General features: G+C 40.1%; 2 protein-coding genes and 1 long non-coding RNA gene across 3 annotated transcripts in view; 1 reads left to right on the top strand and 2 right to left on the bottom strand.

The window, feature by feature from the left end:
• LOC309523338 overlaps positions 1-17,794 on the top strand; it is an 892,159-nt gene that overhangs the window by 398,256 nt on the left and 476,109 nt on the right. The window lies entirely within an intron of this gene.
• The window catches only part of LOC309523311 (uncharacterized protein), a 299,624-nt gene that overhangs the window by 249,887 nt on the left and 31,943 nt on the right, over positions 1-17,794 (bottom strand). The window lies entirely within an intron of this gene.
• Positions 1-17,794, bottom strand: part of LOC309523261 (MAP7 domain-containing protein 3-like) — a gene marked incomplete at its 3' end in the record, with an annotated part of 42,262 nt that overhangs the window by 257 nt on the left and 24,211 nt on the right. The gene's annotated exons all lie outside the window — the stretch shown is intronic.

Here is a 17,794-nt window from a genome sequence, read left to right as displayed (position 1 = left end):
ACACATATACATATATATACACATATATACACACACACACACATTTATTAATAATACTACTACTACTACTACTACTAATAATAATAATAATAATAATATTTATACCCCGCCCATCTGGCCGGGTTTCCCCAGCCACTCTGGGCGGCTTCCAATCAATTATTAAAAACACAAGACAGTGTTAAACATTAAAAACTTCCCTAAACTGGGCGAGAATCCCTCCCTGGAGGAGTTTTAACAGGGTGGATAAAAATCAAGGTTTTTTGTTTTTTTAAAAAAAAACGGATTATTTTTTATTTAAATCAGATTATTTTTATTTAAATTGGATTTTAAAAATAAAATGCTTTTGGAGGAAAAACCTTTCTAAAGATAGTTTTCTGTTTAAGTTACATTATGGTCCAAAGGCTATTCATCAGGAAATAAGGATTTGTTGAAAGTTTTTCATGTGTGCTAAAACTCAGTCTAAGGGTTTTTTTGGGTTTTTTAATTGTTTAACCATATCAGTTAATCCAGCAATCCATCCATCCATCCACCTTTTCTTAGGGAGGCAGACGAAAGTTGTTGAGTTTTTTTGGGGGGGCAGGTCAAAGTTGTTGAAGTATTTTTAGGCGAGCAGGCAGAAATCCATCTATCCATCCACCTTTTTTTAGGGGGCAGGTCGAGGTTGTTGACTTTTTTAGGGGGGCAGACCAAAGTTGTTGAGGTTCTTTTAAGGGGGCAGGTCATAGGTTGTTGAGCTTTTAGGGGAGCAGGCCAAAATCCATCCATCCATCCATCCATCAGTCCATCCATGCACCTTTTTTTAGGGAGGCAGACCAAAATTGTTGAATTGGGGGGGGGGGCAGGTCAATGTTGTTGAGCTTTTTCAGGGAGAAGGCCAAAATACCATCCATCCATGAACTTTTTTTTAGGGAGGCAGACAAAAGTTGTTGAGTTTTTAAGGGGGGCAGGTCAAAGTTGTTGAAGTATTTTTAGGGGAGCAGTATTTTTAGGGCAGGTCAGAGTTGTTGAGCTTTTTTAAAGGGGGCAGTTCAAAGCTTTTTAAAACAGTATGTGGTTAATTTAAAAAAATACTTACATTCCCATTTACAAAAAGAACGGAGAGCAGGCTTGCTAGATCAGACCAATGGCTGATCTAGTCATCTTGTTTTGAGCACTGGGCAGCCAGTTGCTTCTGGGAATCCCAGTTTAGTGCATGGAGGAAATAGTCACAATATATATATAATGAGGGACGTGGGTGGCGCTGTGGGTTAAACCACAGAGCCTGGAACTTGCCGATCAGAAGGTTGGCGGTTCAAATCCCTGTGACGGGGTGAGCTCCCGTTGTTCTCCTAATGGGCCCAGATGAAAAGAGTGGGCATCTTGTCAGGTTGCACAAAATGCAAGTTACTTTTCCCACCACTCAAGCAGAATTTGTTTGCGTCAAGCCAGGAATAATGGTTTTGTGTTGAAGTTCTGTACATTTCTGTACACCATCAAATAATGTGATGGTACCAAAGCGGGTTGAAAGTACCGTACCTATTAGATAAGGCACTTTTTATCATATGTGGTGGGAATGTAAAATAGTTAAAAACTTTGGGGAAATGATATATAATGTATTGAAAAAAAATGTTCAAAATGACATTTGTTAAAAAGCCAGAAGCTTTTTTGCTAGGCATTTCAGCTCATGAACTACCAAAAAAATAAATGGAAAATATTCATGTATGCTACAAGAGCGGCAAGAATTTTATTAGCTCAAGGTTGGAAGACTGAAGAAGTACCGACGAAAGATCAGTGGCAAGAAAAACTGATGAACTATGCAGAATTAGCAAAGTTAACAGATAAATTGCATGAAAAAGACAATAGAGACTTTAAAAATGAATGGGAATCTTTAACAACCTATTTACAAAAACAACATAAAGAAATGGACTCTGGCAGGTTTTGAATAAACATTCACAAATCAAATATCTTTAATACGGTCAGTGACCAGGAAGCAATTTATAAAATATGACATTAAGAGTAGTATTGTGCTACAAGTAGCAGTAAAAATATGGCCAATTCTCAGAATTGGTGCTTATATTTATGACCAGGTTTCGAGTTTTAAGTTTTTAAAATTCAATTCAGGAGTCGCTACTGTTTATTATCGTTCTTTCGATGTTTACAGTTTGAACTCCTTTGTAGACATCATTGCTCGTCTTATTCTTGTTGCAATGTAACAGTACTTTGCCATGGACCTGTTAATTTCGGGCTCTTTGTCAGCTAAGAGGTGTCTGATATAGGTGTCGTCTGTACTACGAGGTATTTTCCTCAGAATCGGTTCGATCAGCTCTTTTCTTGAGTCTCGATATAATGGGCAGTATAAGATGACATGCCCAATGGTTTCAATTTCATTGCTGTTACAGGGACATAATCTTTGTTCGATCGGTATTTTATTGTATCTTCCCTCTAGAAGAGCTGAAGGGAGAGCGTTAAAGCGGGCCCTGGAAAATGCCCATCGGTGTTTAGCGTTGTCTAGAACTTTGAGATAGTTTGCTAGATGGGGCCTTTGGGAATTGTATAGAAGTTTATAAGTTATCGGAAGTTGGTTAAAGTCATTTTGGGTTTCAATGTCCCTGAGTCTTTCTTTGATTATGTTCTTGGCCCTTCCCCCTTCTAAACTTAATAAATACTCTGGGGAGAGACCATATGTGGCCAGTTTTCTGAGAATGCCCTTCAACCAGCTAGATTGGAATTTGTCAAGAAGCATCAGGGAAAGTAGTCCAACCGGCGAGTTGTTAAGTCTTAGCCAAGTGCATAAGGTTCTTATCCATACTTTGGCTTTAATGCTGTATAAGCCCGCTTCCAGTCGTAGGGCGGCGTTTGGGACGCATTTAGGTGTTTGCAGGAGTGATCTAAGGAAGCCTGATTGTATCTTCTCATATGGGTCTAGATTAGAGAGGGAGACGAGTGGTGCGCCGTATAGGATTTGTGCTGCTGGTTTTGCAACGAATAGTTTAATTGTAGCAGGAATGAAATTTCCTCCCGTTGTACGATGGAATCTTAGGATTGCCGTTGTACTTTTTTGAGCTGTAAAGGAGCTGTAGTTTATGTGGGCAGTCTTCTTCCTTGATGCTTGGAATATCACTCCTAGATATTTAAAGCATGTCACTTGTTCACTCTCCTGATTGTCTAAATTCCATCTGTATATTTTCCTTTTGTTAGAGAAAACCATGATTTTTGTTTTTTGATAGTTCACTGCTAGTTTCTCTTCTCTACAATATTGGGATAAGCTGTTAAGAGCTCTTTTGAGACCCATCTGAGTCTGGGACAATATAACCGCATCGTCTGCATAGAGTAGGATAGGCAGTTAATTTTGGGGCGTGTGTATCCGCTCCTTGTAGGTGGTCTATTAGGGAGTTTATATAGATGTTGAACAAAAAGAGGGGCAAAATGCATCCTTGTTTAACTCCCTTTGTTGCTCTAATGAAATTAGAGACTTGACCTTCTTGGCTGCATCTTATACGAAGTCGTGTGTTGTTGTACAGTTTGTATATTAGTAGCAGCAGACGTCGGTCTATGGATGATTTGTTGAGTTTGTCCCAGAGTCGAGTTCTTGGGATGGAGTCAAAGGCTGCTTTAAAATCTACAAATGCTGCGAAGAGGTGGTGATTGTGGTGCGACGTGTATTTCTCAGCTAGGTGCTGTAAGATCAGGCAGTGATCCATTGTGGATCTCCCTTGTCTATTTTTTTTTTTTTCGGATAAATATTTTATTAGTTTTCTAAAAGTAAAGAAAAAAGAATGAAATACTAAAGCATAAGAATAAAGAACAAGAATAACAACACAAGACAGATATACCATATATGCAAATAAAAAGTTTTCCACCTGTCAAATTAACATAGTCGTTTCTTCCTGGACTTCCTTCAACCCGCCCGTAAATCTTCCGCAATAAAATTCTAAGATACACATTACCTAGTATGTATTGTCATTAGACATTCTTCTACCTCTATTTACCTTGGACAATACCTCTTCCTCTTTCACAGTGCTTCTCTGAATCCCCTTAACGTTATTTGACCTTCACTAAGATGCTCCAAGTAATCCACATATTTCCCCCAGTCCTTGACAAACTTTTGGTCTCTTAAATGTCTGATCTTTCCAGTCAATCTGTCCAAATCCGCGTAGTCTAGTAACTTCGATCTCCACTCCTCTATTGTTGGCATTTCCTTTTTTTTCCACTTCTGAGCAAGGACTATCCTTGCTGCTGTTACTGCATAATACATAAATTTGTGGTCTTTCTTCTTAATTTCATTCCCTAGTATTCCTAGCAGGAAAATTTCGGGTTTTTTGGTAAACGTATATTTTAGAACCTTTTTTAATTCAATATATACTTCCTCCCAATATTCTCTCACTCTCCTGCACTCCCACCACATGTGATAAAAAACACCCTCCTTCTCTTCACACTTCCTTTTTTTTTTTTTTTTTTTGAAAAACTTTATTGCAATCAAGTATACTTTCTCATACAAAAGTAATTGTATCATTAAAAAATACAATACGAATGACACATTAAGACAGATGCTTCTAAAAAGAAAAGAGTAACAAAACAAGTAGAAAAAGAAAAAAGAAAGAAAAAAAAGAAGAAACAAACATTACAAAGTAAACCACTTTCAATCATACCCTTACATACAATTGACTTCCATTAACCTCAGCTTTGGATTAAGTATTCTACATTTATCTTCTGCAGTTATTTTCATTTATCTTTATATGTCGTAGGAGTTAAACATCATCTACTGTTAAATTATTAATTCTCAAATTAATCTCAAGGTAGCTTATGAATTTAGACCATTCTTCTATCTTTTTTTTCGGATTATCTCGCCTAATATATTGTGTAAGTCTCGCCAATTCCAAGTATTGATATACTTTCTCCTGCCACTCTCTCATTGTAGGTATTTCTGGGGATTTCCAATTCTTTGCTATTAGAATTCTCGCAGCGGTGGTGGCGTATTGGAAGAAAATCTGATCTGTCTTTTTTATCTCTTCTCCTATCATCCCTAGGAGGAACGCTTCAGGCCTCTTGGGAAAGTTATACTTCAAAATTTTCTTTAACTCCTCATAAACTTGACCCCAGAAACCCTTCACTTCCTCACAGGTCCACCAGATATGAAGGAAAGTCCCCACCTTATCTTTACACCTCCAGCAGGTATTATCTGCTGTTCTATACATTCTCCCTAATCTTGCTGGAGTCAAATACCAGCGGTACATCATCTTGTACATATTCTCACGTAAGTCAGCACATACAGTAAATCTCATCCCTTTTTTCCATAATATTTGCCATTTGTCATATCCTATCTCATATCCTAGATCTTTGTTCCATTTAATCATTACCTCTTTAATTAACACTTCTTTATTTTCACTTTCCAGCAATTGCCTATACATCTTAGACAGTAATTTACTATTACTCTCCATAATTTCGGTTTGGTACCTTGATTTATTTTCTCCCATACCTATTCTCTTATGTTCCCTCCATATTGCACTAACTTGGTGAAGGTGGAACCAATCCTTAATCTTCTCTTTCAATTCATCCTGTGTTCTTAATTTCCACCCTTCTTCTGTTTTAATTAATAAATCCTCGTAAGTCCACCTTTTACCAGTCATATTTAATTTCTTTATTTTAATGATATCCACAGGTGAAAGCCACCAGGGAGTATTTTGTTCAATCACATTTTTCTTCCTGTTCCAAACTTCTATGAGTGATCCCCTAATTATATGGTTAGTAAATCCTCTATGGACCTTGTCCTTTCCCTGCCAGAGGTAGGCATGCCACCCAAATCTTAAATCAAACCCTTCCAGGTCTAGTAGATCAGTATCTTTCAGGGAGGCCCAGTCCTTTATCCATAGTAGGCATGCCGCCTCATAATAGAGCCTTAGGTTCGGTACGCCGAAACCCCCTCTTTCCCTAGAATCCATCAAATATTTAAGTTTCACCCTGGGTTTCTTCTCTTGCCAAATGTATTTGGTCAGGGTCCTTTGCCAATTTTTAAAGCAGGTGGTGCCTTTTATAACTGGCAGATTCTGGAACAGGAATAGCAGTCTCGGGAGGATACACATCTTAATCGATTCCATCCTCCCGGTCCAAGATAAATTCAATCTACGCCAGATGTTCATATCTTTCTTAATTTCCTTCCACAATTTATTGTAATTATCCTCAACCAAATTAATGTTCTTTGGGGACAACCAGATTCCCAGGTATTTCACCTTATTTACTACTTTAATATTCACCTGCTGTTCTAACTGTGATCTTTCTTGTGCAGTAAGATTCTTTATTAGTATTTTAGTTTTCCCCCTATTTAGCTTGAATCCAGATAATTTGCCATACTCTTCCAAAAGTTCTATCGCCTTACTGGTGGTTTCAGATGGGTTCTCGAAGAAAAAGACTAGGTCGTCTGCGTATGCTTTTAATTTGTACTCTTTCTCTCCAATTCTTATACCCTTAATACTCGGGGTCGTTCTTATTTTATTTGCGACTGTTTCTAAGACCAAAATAAACAATAAGGGTGACAAAGGGCAGCCCTGCCTTGTACCTTTCGTAATCGGAAAGTACTTAGTCAAATTATTATTAACAATCAACCTGGCCTGCTGCTCTTTGTAGATTGCCCTAATACCCTTCAGATAGGGGCCTCTTATACCCACCTTGTCGAGTTTTTGTAGCAGGAATTCCCAAGACACACAGTCAAAAGCTTTTTCTGCGTCAACAAAGATAAGGGCCGCTGGGACATCTGGTCTTGCCTCTAAAAACTCCATAATATCTAATACATGCCGGACGTTGTCTCTCAATTGTCTACCCGGTAAGAATCCCACTTGGTCTCTATGTATATATCTATTTAGTAATTTTTTGAGTCTGCTTGCCATGATGTCTGCGAAGATCTTATAATCGCAATTTAATAATGAAACTAAATAAGGCGGTGTCTGTAAAAGAGGTCCGGGACGCTATTAATAAAATGAAGAACGGGAAGTCCCCCGGTCCGGATGGCCTACCGGCAAAATATTATAAAAAAATGATAGACTTATTAGTGCCGGTACTAACGGAGGTAATTAATAATATTCTCCGAGAAGGGAGGATTCCTAGCTCCTGGAAGGAGGCGTATATTACATTAGTCCCTAAGACCGAAAACGAAAAGACAGATTTAAAGATTTAAAAAATTATAGGCCAATCTCTTCACACTTCCAACATTTGCTGTCTACTTTGTACATTTTTGACAATTTCGCAGGTGTTATGTACCACCTGTAAAACATCTTCATAACGTTCTCTTTCACCGTCATACACGCAGTAAAATCCAGACCCTCTCTCCATACATTCTCCCAATCTTCAAATTGTATAGCGTGGCCCACATCATTGGCCCATCGAATCATTACTGTCTTAACTTCTTCGTCTGCCAAATTCCAATCCAGCAACATCTTATACATTCTAGATATTATTTTCACCTCGCTATTTATAATTTCCGTCTGGAATTTTGATTCTTTATCTGCATACCCTCTATCTTTGGCCTCTTTTCTAAACATCTCGTTAACTTGGACATGGTGCAACCAGTCATACACGTACCCCTTGATCTGCTCATACGGTTTTAATTTCCATTTCCCATTCTCTTTCGTTAGCAGTTGTTCATATGTTGCCCAGTCTCCACTCATATTGATTTTCTCGAGGCTCATCACTTCGAGGGGTGAAAGCCAGTGTGGGATCTTAGGTTCTAGTATGTACTTATATCTTTCCCATACTTCGATAAGTGGGCCTCTAAAAATGTGATTTTCAAACCCCTTGTGCATTTTCCTCTTACCACACCACAGATAGGCATGCCAGCCGAATCTGTTATTAAAACCCTCTAAATCGAGTAACTCCTTATTCTTTAGCTTGGCCCAATCTTTTATCCAGCAGAGACATACTGCCTCATAGTAGAGTCCCAAATCCGGTAAGGCAAAGCCTCCCCTTTCCCTTCTATCTGTCAACAGTTTATATTTTATACGGGGTTTTTTGCCCTGCCATATAAATCTTGATAGTACTCTCTGCCATTCCTTGAACACTCTACTTCCCTTAATTATGGGAATGGTCTGAAATAAAAATAATACCCTCGGTAATACATTCATTTTAATAGTATTGATCCTTCCCCAAAGAGACAGTTTCAGTCTTCCCCATGCTTCCAGGTCTTTTCTTATTTCTCTCCACACTGGCTCATAATTATTTTTAAATAAGTCTATATTTTTAGGCGTAAGCCAGATCCCCAAATATTTTATTTTCTTAACCACCTGTATCTGTGACTGTTCTTGGATTATTTCTATTGTTCTTTGATCTATATTCTTTACCATCATCTTTGTTTTCCTCTTATTTAATTTAAAGCCTGCTATTTCTCCAAATTGGTCTATTTCCTTTAGGATTTCTTCTATTGTAGTTATTGGGTCTTCCGTCATAATGACTAAATCGTCTGCAAATGCTTTGGTCTTATAAGCGTGTTGTCCAATTGTCACTCCTTTAATTTTCCCGTTTTGTCTGATTGAATTCAGAAGTACTTCCAATACCATTATGAACAGCAACGGGGAGAGTGGACATCCCTGTCGTGTTCCCTTCTGTATCTTTATTTCTTCTGTCACAATATTGTTTATGATCATTTTGGCCTTTTGATCTCTGTATATTGCGTTCACTCCATTAAAAAAATATCTGCCTACATCCAGGTGTTCTAGGTTCTTCATCATAAAGTCCCACGCCACGTTGTCGAACGCTTTTTCCGCGTCTACAAACATCATTATCGCCTGCTTATCGATTCTAACCGATAGGAATTCTAGCATATTAACTATATTTCTTATATTGTCCCTCATATTCCTGCCTGGAAGAAATCCGGCCTGGTCTTTGTGAATAATTTCCACCAATATGGACTTCAGTCTTCTTGCTAGATCTCCCTTGTCTAAATCCTGCCTGTGCATCATCAAGAATCTTCGCTCTTTCTATCCATTCGCACAGTTTCTCGCTGAGGTGTTTAGCGTATAATTTACTTATTATATTCAGGAGGCTTATAGGTCTATAATTGGAGGGATCATCCCTCGAGCCTTTCTTGTAAATGGGAATAATGATGGAAGTCCCCCAGTCGTGTGGGATCTGTGCGGTTCTATCTATATATGTGAACAGAGAGGCTAGCAAGGGGGCCCACCAGTTCGCATTGGTTTTAAATAGTTCCGCTGGTATACAGTCAATTCCGGGGGCTTTCCCGTTCTTTAGTTGGTCAATCAGCAGATGGGCCTCTGTTAATGAGACTGCTGGCCATGGCTGTATCTGATCATCGGGTATGTCTAATGCATAGGACTCTTCGCTGGATTCCTCGTAAAGATTATGGAAGTGCGTTTCCCAGGCTTTCATTGATATGCAGCAGGATAGTTGTGATAGGCCCCTATCCAGCTGTACAGCTACGATTCTCCAGAATAATGATGGGTTACTTGATTTGGAGGCCTCTATCAGTTGCTGCCATAATAACTTCATTGTGTATCTTTTCTTTTGTGTCAGAATTTTTTTGTAACTTCTTTTGGCTTCAAGCATCTTTTGTCTGTTATCCTCTGTTGGATTATCCTTATGGCAGATGAAGGAGTGGATCAATGATTTCTTGGAGGTAATACACTCATGATCAAACCACTCCCTGGAAGTTTTCCGACGGTGGGGAGACTTGGAATTCGGTTTTACAACAAACTCTTGAATTTTTTGTATAAGCATTTCATATGTTGTCATCATGTTCGGGGCACTCTCCTCTATTTCTAAGCACCCTTCTATAATTGCTTTTGAGAGGCGGTAGCTCTCCTCAGTTTTATACCAGTTAGATATCCGCATCATTAGATATCCGCTCGCTCACTTGTCCGTTCCATCTGATTTTCTTGAGGCCTGTTCCGGGTGTTAGATCTGGTTGATATCTGTGTTGTGGTTTGGGCAGATCGAAGGGTAAATCACACACGAGGGATAAAGGTAGATGATCACTTTCAGCTCTTGCTGTAATGGTGAATTTTGATATCCTAGGGATCAGGTCCTGGGAAACAATGCAATAATCTATCGTTGACAGTTTGTGTCCTGACCAGGATAATCTCCTTTTATAGCCCCATTCAGTAAGTGTAGATTCTGTTTGTAGGCCATGTGTGCTAAATGTAGTCCTCCAATGTTGCATGTCTTATCGTAGGATGATCTTATCATTAGGGGTGGGATAGTTTCCATTTCTGGAGGCCATTGCGTTTAGGTCACCAGCTAGTAATATCATGGCTGACGGGTGTTGTCTCCTCCATTGCACCACGTGGGCTTCCACTTCTTTCCATAGTTGTTCTACTTGTGCCTGCCGATGACATGTAGGTAAGTATAAGTTTATGCATAGCAGTTTGCTTTGTCCGAAATCTAAAACTGCTGCTACAGACCATTCATCATTGGAGGGTAATTGGATAATATTAGCTTGTATCTGCGTTGAGAACAGTAAGGCTAAGCCTCCTTTGGGTCTGCCCCCTCTTTGACTAGGTGTTGCTCTTTTAATACACGATTGGTAATTATCCAGGTAGAGCTCGTCTATCGACCAGGTTTCCTGGATGAACAGGATGTCAAATTTAGTGAGGAAGTCCATTAGATTGGGATCTTTGCTTTTAGCTCCCCACCCTGCGATGTTCCACGTACAGGTGGTCAGCTTGTGATTTTTGGTTGTCAGACATCTCAAGGGACAATCAAACTTAGGTTTATAGCCAATTTGGGGTTTATCATTCATTATGTCTGTTTTGGGGTGTGTAGTGGGACATTTTGGCACGGTGTGAACTTGGACATATTTTAGTGTCCCGGAGGGGCGTTCTTTCCCCGTGACCTTATTTCAGTCCGTGTGAATGGTGTCTAAGGCTCCTAGGTTGTCCACAAAGATTGAACCGTTCTTGCCTGGTGGTACCGCTATTTCAGCTTGATGTGTTATTGTTTTCTTTGTTATAGGTGGTTCCGTAGGTCCGAGTTCCTCTGGCGATAGGAATAGCCTTAGTATCCACTCACTGTTGGATAAAGGTTTTGTGGTATAGGTTGCATAGTTAAATTCTCTGGTGACGGGTGTGGCTAGGAGTGTAATAGATTTCCTTATGGATGCTAATCTTTCAATTAGTGCGTCCTGAGCTTTATGTATTTGTTCAATAGTTGCTATGAAGCGGTTTTCCTTCTCTATGTTGGAGCTTTCATCTGGTACGTGGTTTGGGGGTAGGGTTTTTGGTCTTTTAGCCAGCTGGTTTGGGGCTTTGTCTGCCTCTAGTTGAAGCATCTTACAGTTCTCGTCCGTCATAGACATTGTTGGCTTTATTTTTATCTTATCAGTCTTGATTGTTTCGATGAGAGGAATGGGAGTACCGGACACTTCGAATAGGCGAGTCACCTGCAATCCAACTCTTTGTAGCTTGTCCTTATTGTCTGAAACTAGTTTGGTTGTGTGCCAGTCTCTGAATGTTACCACAACTCTGTTTAGGTCCTTGTCTGATGGCAGAAATTTAACATTAATGATGTTTTCTGCTGGGACGAACCCTCTAACGGCTAATTCAGTTTTCTTGAGAATATAAATTCTCTGTTGTGCTGGAGAAAGGAGATATTTGTGCATGTATACAGGTAGGATGATGAGTTTTTGTTTATTTAGAATTAGATTTCTGCGAGAGTATGTTGTTTTAGGAGTAGTTTTTTGCTTAGGTATCGGGTTTTCTCTTGATTTTCCCGCGGTTCCATTCGGGAGCGCTAGTTGCTCTGTTGGATTGTGAAGCCTAGCCTTATGGAGTTCCTCTGTTGAATTGAAAAGCCCAGCCTTATGGAGGTTTTTATTTGGGCTTGGGCTTCGGCTTTTATCAAGGGGTGGCAGGACTGGGTTAGCTGGGTTCGTTGGATTTGAATTTTCTAATAGCTTAAATAGTCTTGTGAAGTTCATTTTCTTTGTTCGAGATGGGAGCTTTGTCTTCCTTCCCATTTTTACGTTCTTGGGCTTCTTCTCTTTATTCCTGGGGCACTTCCCTTTAAGAGGGGTTTCTTAGGGTCAATTAAGTTTCCCTTCTGGTTTGCTTTGATCCTAGATTTTTTTCCCTTTTTTCCACATTATGTCGGGTTTTATTTTCCTTACTGGTGTTATCGTTTGGTGTGCTAGAGAGAATTTTATATGAATGCAAGTTGTCTATTCTCCTAGTTATTTCAGTCAGAGTGGTAAGTAGGCCCAAGCATTCTGAGAGGAAGTCTTTGATGTGTACCAGTTTTCTGCCTATCTGCAACTTCTGTTCGTTTAACAGATCATTATATAGCCCTGTTAGTATGTAGGGGAGGCATTCCAAGTCCAGATATTGGGCTCTTGTGTCCTCCAGGTCCTCATTCGTCACAATGTGACACCCCATCTTCTCCCCGGGCCTAGGTCTTTGGGAGGGCTCATCTGTCTTAATTACTGGGTTTTCCTCTTGTGACTCTTGTTCCTGCTCCAGCCCCGGTTGAATCACTGAGGTTTCATCTTCTATGGCAACTTGTTTTATTTCCGTTGCCAGATTGACTCCCACCCCTTTTTCGTCTATTTCCATTAGCTCCCCGTACCTGGTGCGGTCTATGGACCATTCGTGGGGGTGTCGTTTGTCAGCATTATTTATTTTATCTGTTTTCGGTTTAAAGTATTGTGATATTTTCACCTGCCTTCCTCTTGTAGAGGGTTCAGCCGCTTTGGTGAGGGGGATTCCCAGCTCTTTATAGCTCTGTCTTGTAAACACCATTCTCTAGGTTGAGAGCTTCCCTTATTGGGCACTTTATTGTAGAAAAAAAGGTAGAGGTAAAGTTTGGAAAACCGGTGTCCAGGCTGTTGGATCAGGGAGCCTCCCTACCTTTCCCTCTTTAAGCCTTAACTTGGGGCGGGAGGGTATTCATGGGGGAGTTCTTGGACTTATCTTATCGAGGTTAGGCTCAATGGAGTTCAGCGGTTTCCTCTGCTTCTTTGGTTGTATTTCAAGCCAATCCGTCGTCCGGGAGCTCCAAGGTTGTAAGTCAGTGTAGCAGTATCAGTAAACAGTGCGACGATAAAACAATAAAAGAATAAAAGAATAAAAGGCGAAAGATTTATACGATCTGAAGAGAAACCAGAGTAAATAAAAGAGTATTAGAATTAATTCAAGAGTTCGGTCAGGTGGCAGGATTCAAATTGAACAAATTAAAAACTAAGGTTTTGGAGAAAAATTTAACATCGATGGAAAGAGAGAAGTTCCAGAACGAAACAGGTTTGACGGTGGTTAAGAAGGTGAAATACTTGGGGATTAATATGACAGCTAAAAATGGAAATCTGTTTAAAGATAATTATGAAAAATGTTGGACGGAAGTTAAAAAGGATTTAGAAACTTGGTCAAATTTGAAGCTTTCCTTATTAGGCCAAATTGCTGTTATAAAGATGAATGTATTGCCAAGAATGTTAATTTTATTTCAATCATTGCAAATTTTGGACAAAATGAGCTGTTTCAAGAAGTGGCAGAAAGACATTTCTAGATTTGTCTGGCAGGGCAAAAAGCCCAGAATAAAATTTAAAATATTAACTGATGCAAAGGACAGAGGTGGTTTTCCCCTGCCAGACCTTAAACTCTATTATGAATCAGCGGCATTTTGCTGGCTGAAAGAATGGCCGCTTCTTGAGAACACAGACAGTTTGGATTTAGAAGGTTTCAATAATGTTTTTGGGTGGCATGCATATTTGTGGTATGACAAGGTTAAAGCACATAAAGCATTTAAAAATCATATTGTTAGAAGAGCATTGTTTAATGTCTGGATGAGATATAAAGACTTATTGGAAAATAAAACCCCAAGGTGGCTGTCACCGATGGAAGCAAAGGCCCAGAAAAAGCTCAATATGGAGGCCAAATGGCCAAAATATTGGGAAATTTTGGAACAAGAAGGAGATAAATTGAAACTGCAGAGTTTTGAGAAATTGAAAAATAAAGTGAGAGATTGGCTCCATTATTATCAGATAATTGAGGCTTACAACCAGGATAAAAAAATTGGCTTCCAGGTGGAAAAATCTAAATTGGAAACAGAACTGCTAGAACCTAAAGTTAAGATCTTGTCAAAAATGTATAACTTGCTGTTGAAATGGAATACTCAGGATGAAACGGTTAAATCGGTCATGATTAAATGGGCACAAGATGTTGGACATAATATTATGTTTGCTGACTGGGAACAGTTGTGGACCACCGGAGTGAAATTTACGGCATTTAATGCCTTAAGAGAAAATATTATGAAAATGATATATAGGTGGTACATGACCCCAGTCAAGCTTGCAAAAATCTACCATTTGCCCAATAATAAATGTTGGAAATGTAAAGAAACTGAAGGTACATTCTTTCACCTTTGGTGGACGTGCCCAAGGATTAAGGCTTTCTGGGAGATGATATATAATGAATTGTAAAAGGTATTTAAATATACCTTCCCGAAGAAACCAGAGGCCTTTCTCCTGGGCATGGTCGGCCAATTGGTGTTAAAGAAGGATAGAACTTTGTTTTATGTACGCCACAACAGCAGCAAGAATACTGATCGCAAAGTACTGGAAGACACAAGACCTACCCACTTTGGAAGAATGGCAGATGAAGCTGATTGACTGTATGGGACTTGCAGAAATGACTGGCAGAATCCGTGACCAGGGAGAAGAGTCGGCAGAAGAAGACTGGAAAAAATTCAAGGACTATTTACAAAAATATTGCAAAATTAAGGAATGTTGAATGATGTTGGATTGGAATTAAGTGGTTTCAAGCTGTAACTATGATAAAATGGTTTTCTTTTTCTTTAAGTAAGAATTTGAAGTTATAATAATTTAAGATGTTGAGATAAGGATTTGCTGTATAAACAACTTAATCTGGGGATACAAGAAGGGGAGGTATGAGGAGGTCGGGGGGAAAAGCTATAAGAAAATAGGCTGTGAAATTTATGTGTTTTTCATATTTTTATGTTTCTTTTTCTTTTTTGTTTGTATAAAATTGGAAACTTTAATAAATATCTTATAAAAAAGAATAAAAGAATAAACTAATTAAAACGAGGCGACAAGACAGACAGCCAACAGTCTTTAAGGTCCTTAAGGTGCAGTTTTGGGGTCTTGAAGAGGCTAAAACTAATAAAAACGCTTAGTTGAAATCGGAGGCTCTAATTAGGCTGCTACCTCCGTTGCCATCTTGGCCTCTCTCCCATTCACAATTTTATTTAATTAAAATATGGAGGAAGATAAGGTAACAATATTTAAAGTACATCAACATGCAGAAAACAATGTTTGTAACAAACCAGAAAGGGAAGATGAGGGAAGTCGCGGGGGGGGGGGTATGTAAAATTGAATCATTGTTGATTGTAATTTGTTATAAAAGAGGAAATATTATATCTATCTATATATATCTATATCTATCTATCTATCTATCTATCTATATATATATATATAGCTAGATAGATGGGGACGCGGGTGGCGCTGTGGGTTAAACCACAGAGCCTAGGACTTGCCGATCAGAAGGTCAGCTGTTCAAATCCCCAGGGGTGAGCTCCTCTTGCTCGGTCCCTGCTCCTGCCAGCCTAGCAGTTCGAAAGCACATCAAAGTGCAAGTAGATAAATAGGCACCACTCCGGCAGGAAGGTAAATGGTGTTTCCGTGTGCTGCTCTGGTTCACCAGAAGCGACTTAGTCATGCTGGCCACATGACCTGGAAGCTGTATGCCGGCTCCCTCGGCCAATAAAGCGAGATGAGCACCGCAACCCCAGAGTCGGTCATGACTGGACCTAATGGTCAGGGGTCCCCTTTACCGATAGATAGATAGATAGATAGATAGATAGATAGATAGATAGATGATAGATAGATAGATAGATAGATAGATAGATAGATAGGTAGATAGATAGATAGATAGATAGATAGATAGATAGATAGATAGTAAGTAAGTACCTATTAGATTAAATGCCAGACAATCTTGCGTTTTCCCCCTCCCCAGGTCTGCTAACTTCAGCACTTTGGCAATCAAGCAGAACCCGCTGCTGGCCGAAGCCTACTCAAATCTGGGGAACGTGTACAAAGAACGGGGCCAACTGCAGGAGGCAATTGAGCACTATCGGCACGCTCTGCGCCTCAAGCCGGACTTCATTGACAGATACATCAACCTCGCCGCTGCTTTAGTTGCCGCAGGCGGCATGGAAGGAGTGGTGCAGGCCTATGTCTCTGCCCTGCAGTACAACCCTGTAAGTTGAATTCCGCCGGGAGAAGGCAGAGTTCTCTCCGAAACCTAAGTCGTGGCTTTGAACCAGCGCAATTCCGAAAGCAATTCCGTTTTCAGATTCGAAAGCTTTGCAGCTGGCTCTTCGTATTCCGAAATGTCCAAGTCTCCTCGGAAGTGGGACGCGGGTGGCACTGTGGTGCAAACGCCGGTCCTTTACCTTTATTATATATACTGAACTGAAAAAGATACTCAAATGCCCATTTACAAAAAAACCCTGGAGGCCTTCCTAATTAGAAATCATGCCGACAGAAATTAAGAAAAAGGTTAGAGAGCACTCTTCATGCATGCAATGACAGCAGCCAGAATTTGAGTGGTGATGAATTGAAAAAGTGAGAATATTCCCACAAAACCCAATGGGCGGGCCCAAATGTCAGAACAGGGGTTGGCAACGTGCGGCCCATGGACCAGATGCGGCCCACGAAGACCGTTTTACTGGCCCACGAGCCGTCCCCGAACCGAGCTGCCCACTCGGTGAGTCCCCCAGCACAGCGGGGGATTCGCCGCGTGGTGCCGGAAATCGTGTCTGCGCACGAGCGGATACCGAAAATCATGTCTGTGCATGTCCAGACGCCAGAAATCGCTTCTGCGCAGGCACGATTTCCAGCATCTGGGCATGCGCAGGCTCAATTTCCGGCATCGCGCTGAACCAGTCCGGCCCACGGACGATCTTTGTGGGAGTGATCCAGCCCATGGCTGGTAAACCTTGCCGACCCCAATGGTAGAATATATACAACTGGCAAAAAAGACAGAGAGACTTCGAAGATACTTGACTCAGAAGGTTAATAAAGAATGGATAGTATTTAAAGAATATTTGAATAATGATTGGAATAACAAAAATCGTTATCATTATTCTGTTGGGAGCCGCCAAGAGCGGCTGGGGAAACCCAGCCAGATGGGAGGGGTAGAAATAATAATTTTTTATTTTTATTATAATTATTATTATTATTCTGTTGGAAGCTATCAAGCGTGGCTGGGGGAAACCCAGCCAGATGGGCAAGGTAGAAATAAATTATTATTATTATTATCCTCCTCCTATTTTTTTCCTTTTCCTTTCTTCCCTTTCTTAGCAAACTTTGTACAGTGGTACCTCGGGTTACATACGCTTCAGGTTACAGACTCCACTAACCCAGAAATATTACCTTGGGTTAAGAACTTTGCTTCAGGGTGAGAACAGAAATCGTGCTCCTGTGGCACGGCAGCAGCAGGAGGCCCCATTAGCTAAAGTGGTGCTTCAGGTTAAGAACAGTTTCAGGTTAAGAACAGACCTCCAGAACGAATTAAGTACTTAACCCAAGGTACCACTGTATATGGAGTTTGTACATGGAGTTTGTATACACGTTACATTGTGTACTCTTATGTACATAATGGCTGAATGTTTAATAAAGATTTTAAAAAATTAAAACAACTTTGAAAGAGGATTAAGACAGATACAACTAGTGCCAACTTGGCCCTCCAGCTGTTTGGGGACTCCAACTCCCATCATCCCTAGCTAACAGGCCAGCGGTCAGGGATGATAGCAATTGTAGTCCCCAAACAGCTGGAGGGAAAAGTTGGGCCATGCCTGCTCTTAACTA

Source organism: Podarcis vaucheri, assembly GCF_965113315.1.
Source record: "Podarcis vaucheri genome assembly, chromosome: W".
Lineage (NCBI taxonomy): Eukaryota > Metazoa > Chordata > Lepidosauria > Squamata > Lacertidae > Podarcis > Podarcis vaucheri.
Note: the sequence above shows the minus strand (reverse complement) of the source record. Positions and strands in the feature narration are given on the sequence as shown.